The sequence below is a fragment of the Haliotis cracherodii genome, unplaced genomic scaffold (assembly GCF_022045235.1).
Source record: "Haliotis cracherodii isolate W230 unplaced genomic scaffold, xgHalCrac1.p SCAF_2, whole genome shotgun sequence".
In the NCBI taxonomy this organism is placed as follows: Eukaryota; Metazoa; Mollusca; class Gastropoda; order Lepetellida; family Haliotidae; genus Haliotis; species Haliotis cracherodii.
Window position 1 is genome coordinate 38697503 of NW_027266275.1, and position 16359 is coordinate 38713861.

Below are 16359 nucleotides of genomic sequence, written 5' to 3' on the forward strand. Positions count from 1 at the left end.
TAGTTCATGCTTGTTCTAATAGTATTATCCTCCTATCAGGGTGTTATGTGTTTTTTGACAGGCAGTATGGTAAGCTAACCTGAGCAGCTATTGTTTATGTATTTGTTGACAGACTTCATTGATATTACTATTACAAATCAATACAGGATTAGAATATGAATCGATAGATAAGTGTGGTGTGTATTGTATAGTAACATGCATAAATACATCTGTGAATTGTGGCGCACCCATTAATTGGCGCATCGTGACACCAATATCAGATTTATATGCAATAAGTCCCAATGATTACTCTCTATGTTGTGTCAGTTGGTGCCAGATGTTAAATTGTAGGGGCTGAAAAGAGTCAGTGACTGAATAGCGACCTTATGGGATTTGGACAATGAGAGACTGGTATAAAGACACAGTGACTATACCTAAGCTGGTTTGGAAGGGATCAGACAAGATGACATCATGAAGCCATACAAAACCAAGCCACAAACATTATAATAAATCCATTTATAATGTGCCAAATTACATTCAAGTGATTGCTTCTGGTGCTACGTTATTACCCCGGTTAAAGGATCAGTGTGCACTCAATTTTCTTTCTCAGCTCCTTGGGGAGTATGCAACCCAAGCTGCCTGTGAGGCGCTAGACAGTTAAAATGATCTCCTACTGTGTACCCATTCACTGCAAACATGTGAAAGTTGAGTTTAGTGTTTGAGTTGAGTGTAATCTCTTGTATGAGGACCCCTTGTATCATATCAAGCAAACAGTCTGGTTCCTTGTGGCTCAGGGGCATGGGTGGCCCAGTCTTCTAAGGTACTGCAATATGATATGCAGGGTTCCGTCAAAGCACTGTTAACCTCACTCACTCACTCACTCACTCACTCACTCACTCACTCACTCACAATACAATTGGTAACTCACTCCATTGTAAAATCAATGATATGATCCACCATTCACTGGTAGGAAAATACATAGTCGAGTGAATCTCTTCATTTAATTGTGGCTTGGCCCGGTGTGGCTTAAGGGTAGCTTGTAGGAGTTAATGCCAATCAAGTGTATTAATGGGTTTATAAATTATCATGATTATGTTATGTTCAAAAGAAGACAGAAGAAAAAAAAAGATTAAACAACACTATAATCAAGGATAATGACTTCCAATGAACAAATGCAACCATTTCTAACCTCACAGCCATGTGATGCTGGAGTGCACATTTCAATGAGTGATGTTATCTTGTGTTGTACTCTGTTGTGTCACAACAGCCTGTACCGGTAGCCTGGGCTAGAGAAACATGCTGCCATGATGACCATCAATTGATCAGATCTCACAATGTAATAACTGCAAAAACAAGTTTAGTCATCTCTTTCTTTAAGTCCAAGTTTGCCCCCAAATCCCCAAAGGAATAATTATCTTTTATTTATTACTTCCTGGTCAAAGTTTCTCATCAGGAAAAGGTATTCTGTAAATAGTCCAAGTAATATAGACACAGGGTTCTAGTAGCTTCATGCTTAAAGCAATTGCTCATAACTTCAAAGTTCTGGTTCGATTCCCCACATGGATACAATGTGTTAAGCCATTTCTTGGTGTCACTGACCTGATATGATTTGAATATTGTTAATGGAGTCATAAAACCCCATAACCACAATCTCACTCAGAGATACAATGATACAACTATTTTAACATCAATGCAACTATTTTGTTTTACCAGACTTTCTGTGTATCAAAACCATCAACATTCACTGCTGTTATGGAAACACAAAAATGGAATGACTAAAACTTTACATATTGCAATAATAATGTCATCACTTAGTCTTATCTTGGCAACTGCTTAATAGTTCCAGTAAAAACAAATTATCAATATGTCAAAGTAAAATACTTTGTGACCATAGTCATGTGTTTTCCTGAATATTGACATCTTCCTTCTGAACACTGAGTGTGTCAAAAGCAAGAAACAAACAGGTATATTCCAGTTACAATCTTCTCAACCAGTATTTCAAAGTGAAAACCTGACACAAGTGCAACACTGGTGGTCACATAGTACAACATGTATCTTATCTCTGATACAAAGATAGATGTCAGAAAGATCATAATTTGTTCATGTTGACAAGCTGGCTTGATACAAAAGAGTCCTGTATTTTTTACATGGAGTGACATTTGTTCTTTGTCAGTCTCCATGTACTGTCTGAACCTGTCAATATGTTCTGATAAATCACACAACAGCTTCACAAGAATCTCTTGGTGTCCAAACACAACAACAAAACATGCTGGTGTAAATCTTCTCTAGCCTTGTCTCCCTGATCAATGTTCACCTAACTCTTGGCAATGGTGAACAACTTGCTTCTTTGTTGTCTGGAGATGATATTATAGTGAAATAATATACATTCTCTGAAGACACTCTCACTAATAACTAAGCCTCTTCCTGAAGCACAAGCCATGATAATCGCACACAATATTTATTCATGAGATATAGGAAGATTAGTCATTTATATCTTCTGGTAGGGTCTGGATTATACAGATGTCAGGTATGAGAATAGGACTCATTGCTTTCATCTACATGTCTCACCTAGGTTTTATACTGTTGGTCGACCTAGAACCAGGGATTGCTGTTCTACCTGTCAGTGGTTTGGTGATTGATATCTGGAGAATTAGGGTGATACTAATCCTCACACTAGATATCATGCTAGCTTGTTTGTTTGTTTGTTTGTTTGTTGTTTGACGCTGCACTCAACAATATACCAGCTATATGATGGCGGTCTGTAAATAATCAAGTCTGGACCAGACAATGCAGTGATTGATACCATGAGCATTGATCCACACAATTGGGATATGATAACATGCACCAACCAAGTCAGCGAGACTGTCCACCCGATCCCGTTCAAGTCGTCTCCTGTAACAAGTGTTGGTTGCTGAAGACCTATTCTAACACAGAACTTCAGTTTATTTCTAATTGGTGTGGGTGTGATGGATGTGGTGGATGGTAATGGTGGGTGGTGGATGGTAATGGTGGGTGGTGGATGGTAAGGAGGGAGGGTGGGTGAAGGATGGTAAGGGTGGATGGTGGGTGGTGGATGGTAAGGGTGGAGGGTCAATGGTGGATGGTAAGGAGTTGTGGTGGATGGTAAGGGTGGATGGTGGGTGGTGGATGGTAAGGGTGGAGGGTCGATGGTGGATGGTAAGGGTTTGTGGTGGATGGTAAGGGTGGGTGGTGGATGGTAAGGGTGGGTGGTGGATGGTAAGGGTGGATGGTGGGTGGTGGATGGTAAGGGTGGGTGGTGGATGGTAAGGGTGGATGGTGGGTGGTGGATGGTATGGGTGGAGGGTCGATGGTGGATGGTAAGGGTTTGTGGTGGGTGGTAAGGGTGGGTGGTGGATGGTAAGGGTGGGTGGTGGATGGTAAGGGTGGATGTTGGGTGGTGGATGGTAAGGGTGGTTGTTGGGTGGTGGATGGTAAGGGTGGATGTTGGGTGGTGGATGGTAAGGGTGGATGTTGGGTGGTGGATGGTAAGGAGGGAGGGTGGGTGGTGGATGGTGGATGGTTGTAGGAGTCTAGGAGATGGATTGTAATTGATGGATTGGTGGATGATGGGTGGTGGACACTTATTGCTGTATATGTTATATTGACTGTCAGTGTTGTTTTCCTGAATTAAAACACAGTTGCTTAACACACATTTCAACTGAATTTTCTTCTCAATTGTGTTAACATTGCTTGGGTATCAAGTTCCATGTTAACAGACATTTATAGATTGCATCTGATTGGTTCATCTGTGGACCATTTTTAGTGGAAGCTCCCTCTACCAAAATGGCGAGAGGGCAGGCGTTGATAATTCATCAAATGTATTGAGTAAATATGAGTAGCTTTAAATTCTAATGAATCATGTGACATATTTTGGCCTCATTCTACTTCTTCTTGTGCTAAAAGTCAGAATCAGGCCGAAAAACGAAAATCAGTTTGAAAAATATGTTTTTTAAAAGTGTTTAAAACTGATACAAATGTTTTATTAAAAGCAGGGGCAATTTTAGGGGCGGGTCAAGTCACAGTAACAAAGAAATATATTTTAGAAACCTAATACCAAAATGTCCCTTACTGTGAGCAAAAAAACACAAATCTGTTTAAAAAAAAGTAGTTCCATACACAGAGTATTGTTGCAGCTGATTATTACAGTTGCCTTAGACGCCTTCATGGTACCACTCTGATGGTAACTGACGAGAAATGCTGAAGAACCTTTAAGAATATACTATGATCACGCTGTGGGTCCAGTCAACTGCTCATTCACAAACAGATCGCTTTAACTTTTTTACCCTGAAACTCCTCAAATGGTGCCAGACAAAACAGCTAATAGCTGGATACTCGAGAAGTCACATATTTTTTTAACTGTCTGGGCTGTAGGTAGTCTGTGTGATGGTACGACATTAGGAACACTTAAAACACATACACTAACCTGGCCATAACATATGAAGATCAATAAACTTTGAACATATCATATATTAGAAAATGGTTATGATTTCTGTGCTGGAAATCAATTCTAGCCTACTTGACCATGGCTTGTGATGTTTTGAATGGGCTAGAGGAATGGATATAGCCAGTAACTCTACTGGCAAGATGAATTTTCTGCTGTGAGAGTGATAAGAACGATGGAGATGAGATTATTTCGGAAATGAAGCTGTGGTGAATGGGTGTTGGATATTATAATAATAGAGGATGATGGACTCACTTTGTCAGCAAACCATTAAAAGCAAAAATACATACATGGTTAATATCATGTTCAACACGACTTTTAGCTTGTGAGGCCCTATAAAGGGAATTTGTGATGCAGTCACAGTGATATAGTGATTATGATTCCCCAGAGGTCAGTCCTACAGATTGACATTGGACACCTCCTGCACTGGCTCTGCTTACTGCATTTGTTGGTTATTGAATTATTGATAGGATAGTCTTGTGATAGTCATTTCTTGTCCCTGGTTTGATTCTTGTCCTTTTCTGTGTCCTGTCATTCTCTGTGTCTCCTTCATTAAAACTAAACCATAAAACCTCTTTCATGATTCCTCATTACGTTAATGAGGAATCGTGAACATAACATAATGAGGAATCGTATGTTAATAGACCTGTGAAGATCTGGGGTAGAATGGGTCTTCAGCAACCCATACTTGCCATAAAAGGCAACTATGCTTGTTGTAAGAGGCGACCAACGGGATCGGGTGGTCAGGCTATCTGACTTGGTTGATGCATGTCATCGATCCCAGTTGCAGACCGTCGTCATATAGGTAGAATATTTCTGAATGCGGCGTTAAACAAAAAGCAAACAAACAAACATTATATTAATATTCATTAATGATAGATTTGCCCGAAAAGTGCCAGTCACTGGCATGTCCATGAATCTTACCCTGCTCTCGTCTCTGTATAGCACCTCTTCGTGTGGAGAGAGAACATGGAGTGCGACACCTGCACTGTCAGATGCTACACAAGCTATGTCGAGCTGTGTCATTCCCCACCATACAGCTCACCTCATTAATGATTAACACAGCAGCGGAAATGCTCAACCGCATATGTGTAAAGAGTCAATCTGATCCCGTCACCATCTTAAGGGCTTGTAAAGAAGTGGGTGGAGGCAAGGGTTTGTAACAAGGAACAGTTGGGAAGTGGGTGGAGGGGGCTGTAACAAGGAACAGTTGGGAAGTGGGTGGAAGGGGCTGTAACAAGGAACAGTTGGGAAGTGGGTGGAGGGGGGCTGTAACAAAGGGCAGTTGGGAAGTGGGTGGAGGGGGCTGTAACAAGGGGCAGTTGGGAAGTTGGTGGAGGGGGGCTGTAACAAGGAACAGTTGGGAAGTGGGTGGAGGGGGGCTGTAACAAAGGGCAGTTGGGAAGTGGGTGGAGGGGGGCTGTAACAAGGAACAGTTGGGAAGTGGGTGGAGGGGGGCTGTAACAAAGGGCAGTTGGGAAGTGGGTGGAAGGGGGCTGTAACAAAGGGCAGTTGGGAAGTGGGTGGAGGGGGCTGTAACAAGGAACAGTTGGGAAGTGGGTGGAGGGGGCTGTAACAAGGAACAGTTGGGAAGTGGGTGGAGGGGGCTGTAACAAGGAACAGTTGGGAAGTGGGTGGAGGGGGCTGTAACAAGGAACAGTTGGGAAGTGGGTGGAGGGGGCTGTAACAAGGGGCAGTTGGGAAGTGGGTGGAGGGGGGCTGTAACAAAGGGCAGTTGGGAAGTGGGTGGAGGGGGGCTGTAACAAGGGGCAGTTGGGAAGTGGGCGGAGGGGGCTGTAACAAAGAACAGTTGGGAAGTGGGTGGAGGGGGGCTGTAACAAAGGGCAGTTGGGAAGTGGGCGGAGGGGGCTGTAACAAGGAACAGTTGGGAAGTGGGTGGAGGGGGGCTGTAACAAGGGGCAGTTGGGAAGTGGGCGGAGGGGGCTGTAACAAAGAACAGTTGGGAAGTGGGTGGAGGGGGGCTGTAACAAAGGGCAGTTGGGAAGTGGGTGGAGGGGGGCTGTAACAAGGAACAGTTGGGAAGTGGGTGGAGGGGGGCTGTAACAAGGGGCAGTTGGGAAGTGGGCGGAGGGGGCTGTAACAAAGAACAGTTGGGAAGTGGGTGGAGGGGGGCTGTAACAAAGGGCAGTTGGGAAGTGGGTGGAGGGGGGCTGTAACAAGGAACAGTTGGGAAGTGGGTTGAAGGGGGCTGTAACAAGGAACAGTTGGGAAGTGGGTGGAGGGGGGCTGTAACAAGGAACAGTTGGGAAGTGGGTGGAGGGGGTTTGTAACAAGGAACAGTGTGAAGTGGGTGGAGGGGGGCTGTAACAAGGGGCAGTTGGGAAGTGGGTGGAGGGGGGCTGTAACAAAGGGCAGTTGGGAAGTGGGTGGAGGGGGCCTGTAACAAGGGGCAGTTGGGAAGTGGGTGGAGGGGGGCTGTAACAAGGGGCAGTTGGGAAGTGGGTGGAGGGGGGCTGTAACAAGGGGCAGTTTGGATCCAAGAATTTTATACTCTTAGGCCTGGGATTGCTTCAAAGCATATACATGTTTTAACTGTTGAGTGGAGTAGCACCCAGAACACACACTGTTTTTAGAGCATCCAGCATGATGAATGAATGATTTATTTCTTCTATACAAATATGACTAAATATTGTATTTATAGCAGTTTTAGGAACAGATGTTTAACAATAAAAGTCCCTGGCCCCCCAGAGTATCAAATGGTCGACCCTTGCTGTTGGGCTGTGATCAGTGAGATGGTGGAGTGTTAAGGATGTCAACTTGTCTTTATTCGGAGGAATGAATTCTTTCAAAGATTGGAATTTTTAAAATGTAGATGATTCAATCTAACATTCCAATTTGAAAGAGGAAGTAGAAATGGCTGAACGTTTGTGAATCATCAGCAACATGAGGACACTATAGTCAGGCAGGCCAATCATTCATGGACTATGAACACAGCAGGCACTGTGGACACTCAATATCCATTTGAATCATTTTGTTCAGGGAACCTTAACAAATTTCAGTTCCTCAGTTATGGGGCCATTGTTATTGAAAATATGGATACCAGTGGTATAATATACAACACTCACTGTGCAATTTTGTGTTCCTTTGTGGTGCCAGGATCCGCTTAATGTGAGATCTAGTCTCAGTTTCACTTATGACCCTTGGTCTTTTCACGCCATGCCTTTGCTTGTGGGTTTCATGAAAAAGGTGAACTTCTGCAACTTTTTCATGTTGGGCTTTTTAAAAAATAAGCTGTTTAACAATGATATGAATGAAAGACTACTTAGATAGCATTAAACCCAATTCATTCGCATACATTGATGATTAATCAGTGTGAGCAACCGATTGTAACAATGATTGATTTTATAATTCCAAACAATTCTCAACATTTCACAGATGCTAGGATACTCTCATCAACTTACGTGGTGTTGAACCTTTCTCATGTCAATGTAAAGTCATCTTTGCTTTCTAAATTGATTCTCAACAACTGTTCTGGTGCACAAAATCACAGGGCACTCTGGTCAACCAGACAAAATGTTGAATCTCTCTGATGTCAGTATGAAAGCGTTGCTTCCAAAACCAAGGATGGTTTGCCCATGGTGTTACATTGGTACATGACTTGTGAACTATAGGAAGGTCGGGCGTCAAATCAAGCAAGCAGCTTCACTCCCCCCAGGGAAACCCAAGCTGTGTTCCCAATCCTACATCAAAGCCAATCTCAACACCAGTAATGAAGACATCAGCGAACCCATTTGTATTTATACCATCTATTTGTATACAATTACACGTTACCTTTACATCTATATATCAAGACTTATTCTTGGTAAATACCACAATACCCCCTCAATAGGTCATTTCCCTATCAGATTGTAATAATATTGAATGTGGTTGAGTATCTGATCTGTGGCCATATGGGCCAGGTTCATTTGTTGATGGCTGAATAAAGCCAAGTAAAATGGCCAATACTTCAGTGATGGTATCGCAGGGCTCCACTGATCTTTAATCAGACAACTACATGCATGGGTAATTCCTTTGCGTGCTGCTTAGCGCCCTGTGTGGAGGTCACAATACCTTCCATAGACACAAGCATTGCCTGACCCTTTGAGACATGTTTAGAGTTGGCCTTGAGTTGGGTGAAGGTAATTATTACATTTGAATGCAAGGTCAGCAGATTCTTGATTTATTTGATAGAGAAAATCAAATGTTCTATCAAGGATGTGAAATTTTTCAATTATCTTTTTTAGATTTGTGTATATTTTTTTAATAAAGTGATATGTAAAATGCATGTAAGACTAAATGGACATGTTTTCAAGATGGATCCAGGAGTTTCCAAAGTGTATGTGTTCAGAGTTGAGTGTGGGAGACATAATTTATGACTTTGAAATGGATATGTTATTTTAGGACTCAAATAAATTGAGGAATATTAAAAAAAACCAAAGTGTGTCTTGACTAGGTCTGGATCATCCTGTGGCATCCGAAAGACACTATGCTTAAAAAAATGGGAACTGTGTTGACATAGTTCATGACTATTTTCTTCAACTTTTGACCAATCTTAAAATAAAATTTTACTTTACTGTTTAATCACCCAAACACATCCCACTAACTTTCCAACTCGACCTCCAACCCCACTCAACCCCAATCTCAATGTAATGATATACCAACGATAGCTAAAGCTGTTGAACACAATCAGGTAACCCACTGTCCTTTCTTTCAGCTTAATTATTTATATCTCCATTTGAACAGATTAATAACATTTACATAGTCAGTAATTTATTCTCTTTGAGAAAATGTCACTTTTTTTTTTCTTGCATTTGAAAGACTAGTTTCTTTGAAAAGCTTCTGATAAGTAGTTATTTGTTTGTCCTCACACAGAAACACATTTGCAGAACAAATACTGAATACACCCACTGCATACATAGAAAGGATAACAACTAACTCTTTAATGTTGACATTGTATAATGTCTTATTCCAAGCTTCATGAAACGTGTAGATGTTATTTGTTTTCTTATCAGTGAGGCAGAGATAATCAGTATGACTCCCTTGATAATAACTGGCAATTATGTAGCATCCATGTTTGATTGATGTTGGGTAAACATCAATGATAATGCCAAGTTTGGATTATATGTGGGAAATAGATGTTGAGTTTAATTCATTTTTTGAACAAGTTAATGTCTAAGCAATTATTACATTGTGCATGTCAGCTAGGTTCAACGATGCCGGAACGTGTGTCGTCAACTGATAGCAAACTCTTGACATTAATTTGTGCGCTGATAGAAACTTGTGATGAAATGAAAAGACATTGACAAAGAAATAATATCCTAATTTAACTCATAAATCACCTAACAAACGAGTGTCTGTTTAAAATCTTTAGTCTTTGTAGGTGTATTCTACTAGGCTTTTTGGGTAGAAGACTGCCTCTGTGGTCTGGTGAATAGAGCGGAAGGTGAGTGGTTAGATATACCCGACTGCGTCATAAAATACCCCCAAAAATGGTACTTGTTGTCACCCTGCCTGGTTCTCAATCACATATGTTTTCAGCTACAGTGATTTTTACTTAAAACTATGAGCCTGTTTTATTTGAAGAAAAACACCTCACAACAATGATAGCATTTTTTCAACAGTCTGAATCAAGAATTTTTGATAAAAATCAAAACTCATGATGGTGTGTTTTATGGAGCAAAAACTGCCCACTATGTTCAAGAAAATATCGTATATGTTGTGAAAGTGACCCTGGATTTTATTCTTATATTATTTTATTCATAGATGAACGCCTACCAGTAACTGTCAAATATGAGGTGGGCATGACCAACATACAAATGTCTGATAAGCAAACAAATAATTCTGGATCCCTGTTAACTACTATTTTAGTGCAATAATCTTGAATGTGACATTAACCCCATTTCATCTCCCCTCGACCTTTCATATTCTACTGTATATTTATGTGATTTGAGAAAGAAAAAAACATTAAATAGGGATTGCATGGTTAAAAAAACTCACAGCATTGTCATTTCTCTTTGTTGATAGTCACCCATACTTATAGTAATACAGAACAGCTCTGTATGCTGTGCCGAGTGCTTGTCATTATACATGGGGATTTGCTGGTCAAAATGGTGAATGTAAGTGGATGGGTGGCCACAGGAAATAATCATGTCATCATAGCCTGAATAACTGATTGGTTCAAGAGCCACTGCAGCCTTCATTTTGATTGGGTGGTCAAAGTCCACTGAGGGCTTACCTGGTCTGTTTGTTCAAGGGTCTCCCCCCCAAACTGGTAATTTGCATTGACCTGTATTACATTGGGCTTTAATTTCACATTGTCGACATTAAGTGATAGCTTAAATAATTTTCAAAGCGTAATAAAACTTGAAATTTCTGTTCAAGGTTTGTTCAGTTGCATGCCACCACGATAAGGCTCTAATATTGCTTATTATGGCATTAAACACCATTCACCAAGTCTTGTTCGGTGTATTCGCAATTGGCCCGTGAAAACACTAAAAATACTTCTCAGTAAATTATCATCCATCAATGACAATATGTGTAATCATTTGCTAATCAGTCCTGTTTTCCATGAAGATGAATGTAGTCATGTTATATTCATGTACAAGCTTTTTTTAATGCCGATTAGTGAAATGACATCCTCTCTGAAGATACGGAAGCTGAAGCTGTAATCAGAGTATAAATATGTGATTACGTGTACTGTTATCAAGGTCATCATCAGTTCGTCCCTTATTTACTTCAGATAAACAAATCAAGCCTGTCTAGATTGATTCTACCATGATTAAGTTTTGACACATTGCATAACATATGTCTTACCGGTATTTCATTTACTTTCGTTCCACACACCATTACTCATCGATCATTAATACAACTAAATGGGATAAAATACCAAATCAGAGATCGTACATGCACTAATGGTTTAACCATTGCTCAATTGTGATTTGGTTATCTAGTTTATGATGCATAATTCGTCCCAATATGTCTTTCTGTCGCTCAGTGTGTCCCTAGTGATGTGTGAACTGATGAATGATCTGGTCCGAGACAGCATTCTATTAATCAAGAGTTTATTGCATAATTCACAATGCTGATGAAGACTCATTGTACAGCCTTGAACATAATAAGGTGTAGGATGTATTATAGCCAATCAATATCTCTCACATGCGCCAAGACAAAAGGTTCCATCTTACGGTAGGGCGATTGTGTGGGCTGAGATTGCCGATGAGATGAAGTGGTTTGCTCTGGTATATGGATTTAGGTGTTTAATGGCGGAGGATCATTATGGCACACTCAAGTAGCTTCTGTAATAGCCTTCAATTTTTTTCAAGCAATTATTTTCACAGTCGAATTGGGGTTACTATTTTCTAATTTGTTGTAATTGAATGACTGGATAAAACCTAGACGATGCAATGTAATAAATTCTCTTTTAGAAATGGCGTAACTGTTTAATTTGAAGTCTGATTGTAAAACTGTGAAAAGCTATTATTATCATTTAGTGTAATGTGATGACATTGTGAGCTATGTCATTCGTGATACCAAACATTGGCTCATGTCATCACACTTCGGGTAACATCATCAAACGTTTGGATTGTTTCATCAAACATTACACATGTCTTCTTTTTTCAAAATCACAATGTTAGGAGAATGTAGAATTCAGCTAAAATGAAGGTTTCCTGTTGATTATTGTAAAATTGACAAGGATATCTTGCTGTCATTGCTGCTGCAGTGTTTATCACATCTTGTCACTGCAAATTGCTGGGTTCAAATACAAATGAAGGTTTCCTGTTGATTATTGTAAAATGGACAAGGATATCTTGCTGTCATTGCTGCTGCAGTGTTAATCACATCTTGTCACTGTAAATTGCTAGGTTCAAATACAAATGAAGGTTTCCTGTTGATTATTGTAAGATGGACAAGGATATCTTGCTGTCATTGCTGCTGCAGTGTTTATCATATCTTGTCACTGTAAATTGCTAGGTTCAAATACAAATGAAGGTTTCCTGTTGATTATCATAAAATTGACAAGGGTATTCTTGCTGTCATTGCTGCTGCAGTGTTTATCACATCTTGTCACTGCATATTGCTGGGCTTAAATGCAACTGACATCTCTTCTAAACAAATCAGATTGTGTCACAAACATCTGTTGCTGTTTGTTTTTCCAATACAATTATACATTTGTGTTGTTCAATTATACATTTGTCTTGTTCATAATCACTGAGCATGTTGGAAATGAGATCGAAGAATTATACCGAGTTTCATATATATACACAGTAATCACATCAGTTTATGGCATTTTACAAAGGATAATTTACAACGGTATCAAAATCAATAAACTGTAATTCCCAACAAAATGGTAATGATAGCAGTGCTCACAGACAGGAACAACGTGATGGTATTACAAGTAGAATTGGTGCCGTTGACTTTCTCAGCATCTGAGAGTACCAGGAATGAGTCATTTCCAAGAGCTCCAATGGTGGGTCAGGAACTAATGCCAGAATAACCTTTACCACACAGCGCTGCTCGTGTTGGTCACTCATTTTACACAGTCTTGGCACATCAGCCGTATTTCTGACCATTAAGATCTGTAAAGATCTAGTGAGATACGGTAGGACCTGCATGCAAACTATGCTATTATACTGATTGGCCCCGAAATAGGTGCAGCTTGGCTCAGGGTTGTTCCTTAGGGTCTGAGTAGTGTTAAATGTTGCTGCCATGAATGGTAAAGTGGCAGCGCTTTTGCGAAAAAACGTTTAATTTTCTTTTTCTTATGAAGAGTGCAGTGATGAATTATTGGACTCGGTGTATTAGATGCCAGTGAGCAAGTTAGGTGTTATGTTGCTATGTGTTTCGGCCATGTCATGTTTCAGGGGATAAATACTATAAGTTGGTATTTGGGTTGATGTTCCCTATGAAATCTGGGTAATGTTTATCATTTTTGTTTTAGTGGGCACATTGTGACAAGATTCTACAAGCCAAGATTCTTGCTAGAATATTCAGAATGCTATCCTTTGAAGAATAGATATTCCAGATGCTATCCTCCAAATGATAAACATTCCAAGAGTGATGCTTTTGTGATTGATAGTGCTACATTTTAAGGAATGAGAGTGTTTTTCTAGGTTTGTCAGCACCATACCCATGCTTGTGGGTTTCACCAAAGTGGTTAACGTCAGACCTGCATCACTTCGGGCTTTCCTCCCACATGAAGCTGACACACCGTGATATAACTGTGCTACCGCTTAATTAGTTAAAGATTTATCCTCTAAATGATAAACAGTATAAGAGCTATGCTTTCAGTGGTAAATATTCCAAGAGTTATCCTTTACATAACAAAGTTTCCAAGTGCCATCTTCCTGCAGAAGGCTACATGTTCAAAGTCTGTCCTTTTAACAGAAAAAAATACAACCCAATATAGAGAACTTGACACATGCAGAAATGACCCATTGAAATGGCCTCACAACAGCCCGGGCTACACTTAATCTCATATGGTTTAGTAACTCCCAGCCTGTTTATCATATGGTAATCTTCAGTATTGAGGATTTGGCACTGGATAGATTCCCAATCACTTGGACATGCCAACGATTGTTTCACCGGATTAATGTACCTTTCCGTGTGACTGGGTGTAATAAAAGCTACGTCAGCGATGCGAACGTAAACATACGGGTAGGTTGAAGAGGGGAGAGGATTACCCGAGATTGCAAGGGACATGATCCCGTTTAATCTCATCATTCTGCTTCCTGCAGATTTGAGATTTACAAGGTATTACCCACATGTCTATAGTGTGTAAGTCATGCGAAGCATATTGTATGGTAGGAAATTCTAAGATATTGTGGGAGAGATATAACTATTATGCTTAAGATTTGGGGACTATGATTGACGTGGTGTTTGTTTCTTGTATTATTGTCAAGATATTTTGGCGATAGCCGACTGTGAATCATTTGGTAAATGTGAACATTTACTGGTAGCAGATCTGTGAGATAAATGATCAAGATTTTCACTAAGTAACTGCATAACTGTATGTTGATATAGTAAAAGTCATATTATTATTTAGCCGTCAGATAGTGGATTGACAATGCAATCGATTTTTCATTCTCAGCTCCCTGGGGAATATACATACCAAGCTGCCTGTGAGGCGCTGTTGTCATTTTCATGTGAGCAGGTGTTTTACTTTATGGGGATGTGGTCCCAACAAAATGGTAGTTCTAGTAGATTTGTTTCCTGTCCTTAAAAGACACAATGTGTTAGTCAAATTTGATGAAGTATATCAATCAAGAAGTAATACCCTAATTACACAGATAATGTGTCAATTTTCAATATGGACTTATTACAACATCGCGACCTAGTCTGAAAATCTGCCACCAGTCAGTGGACCAAAGCTTCCATTTAAGGTTTCTGGGGTAGAAAATAGAAATGTACTACTTAAAAGAAGTTAAAGAACACCCAATGTTTTCATATGAGTATTGTTATCTGTCATGACAGATTAAGTACAGTCATACGAAGCTATCGTCATGATAGATTAGCTATAATCATATGAAAAAATGGGTTGTTCTTCAACTACTTTTGAGTAGTATATATTATTTGGATTATATTAATCATACCTACAATATAAAAATCAAAATTATAACAGATTACTATGTACAATATCATTGATCATAAGAAATATTATTAATAATAGTTTTCTATCTTATTTACCAGCTGTACTCTGGGTCTCCAGAACGTTACGTACAGGTATACACCCTCCCATCACAGCCAGGTAATTGTCTCTTGTTTGGAGGTGAAAACAATCAATATGGCTGTGAGTCTAAATAATGGATTTGAGGGCTTGGTTCTTCAACACTGTTGATGCTTTCATGCCATCATGTGCAGGGATTGACTGATATTTGAGTCGGCAAATAAGACAGATATGTGTCAAGGTTACAGACACCATAAGCTGTCAGACGCTTTGGAACTTTCTTCTGGGGCCACCCTTTGAGTTACTTGAGAGGTCATGCTTTTAGTTACTTGAAAGGCAATGCTTTTAGTTACTTGAGAGGTCATGCTTTGAGTTACTTGAGAGACCATGCTTTTAGTTACTTGAGAGGTCATGCTTTGAGTTACTTGAGAGGTAATGCTTTGAGTTACTTGAGAGGCCATGCTTTTAGTTACTTGAGGGGCCATGCTTTGAGTTACTTGAGAGGCTATGCTTTGAGTTACTTGAGAGACCATGCTTTGAGTTACTTGAGAGACCATGCTTTTAGTTACTTGAGAGGTCATGCTTTTAGTTACTTGAGGGGCCATGCTTTGAGTACTTGAGAGGTCATTCTTTGAGTTATTTGGGAGGCAATGCTTTGCGTACTTGAGAGGTCATTCTTTGAGTTACTTGAGAGGCAATGCTTTGAATTTGATAGGCCATGCTTTGTGTTACTTGAGAGGCCATGCTTTTAGTTACTTGAGGGGCCATGCTTTGAGTTACTTGAGAGGCTATACTCTGAGTTACTTGAGAGGCTATGCTTTGAGTTACTTGATAGGCCATGCTTTGAGTTACTTGAGAGGTCATGCTTTGAGTTACTTGAGAGGCCATGCTTTGAGTTACTTGAGAGGCCATCCTTTGAGTTACTTGAGAGGCCCCTATTAGCCCAGGCGTATTGTGACAGTGAACTGAATGAGGATTGAGTGGTCACAATGTCGGACTTTCCAGCTATTTGTCATCGTACCTGACAGCATGGATTGCCTTGTCCTTACTTGATTATTCAGGACGACAATAGTAAACTGTAATTTGGGTTAATGTAACAAAAATAAACCACTCTCCTGCTCACCCCAGTGCCCTAGTTCCAGAAATACATGGAAATATCCAAGGGAATCTTTGATTACATAAACGATTCACTCTGTGTGTCTGAACTACAGGAACTAGTCAGACGAAATCATTCTCAATCAACTCAAACTCTTTG

At 40.1% G+C, this 16359-nt stretch overlaps 2 protein-coding genes across 3 annotated transcripts in view; one reads left to right on the top strand and one right to left on the bottom strand.

The window, feature by feature from the left end:
- The window catches only part of LOC139468073 (GPI inositol-deacylase-like), an 83035-nt gene that overhangs the window by 45939 nt on the left and 20737 nt on the right, over positions 1 to 16359 (top strand). The gene's annotated exons all lie outside the window — the stretch shown is intronic.
- LOC139468074 (uncharacterized) overlaps positions 1 to 16359 on the bottom strand; it is a 36155-nt gene that overhangs the window by 10114 nt on the left and 9682 nt on the right. Inside the window, exon 1 of one of the 2 annotated variants that reach the window (XM_071249783.1) lies at positions 5366 to 5440. The exons of the other annotated variant lie outside the window; for it this stretch is intronic. The gene's annotated coding sequence lies outside the window, so the exon portion shown is untranslated. Of the gene's footprint in view, positions 1 to 5365; positions 5441 to 16359 lie in introns of those variants that run through there. 2 annotated transcript variants of the gene reach the window in all.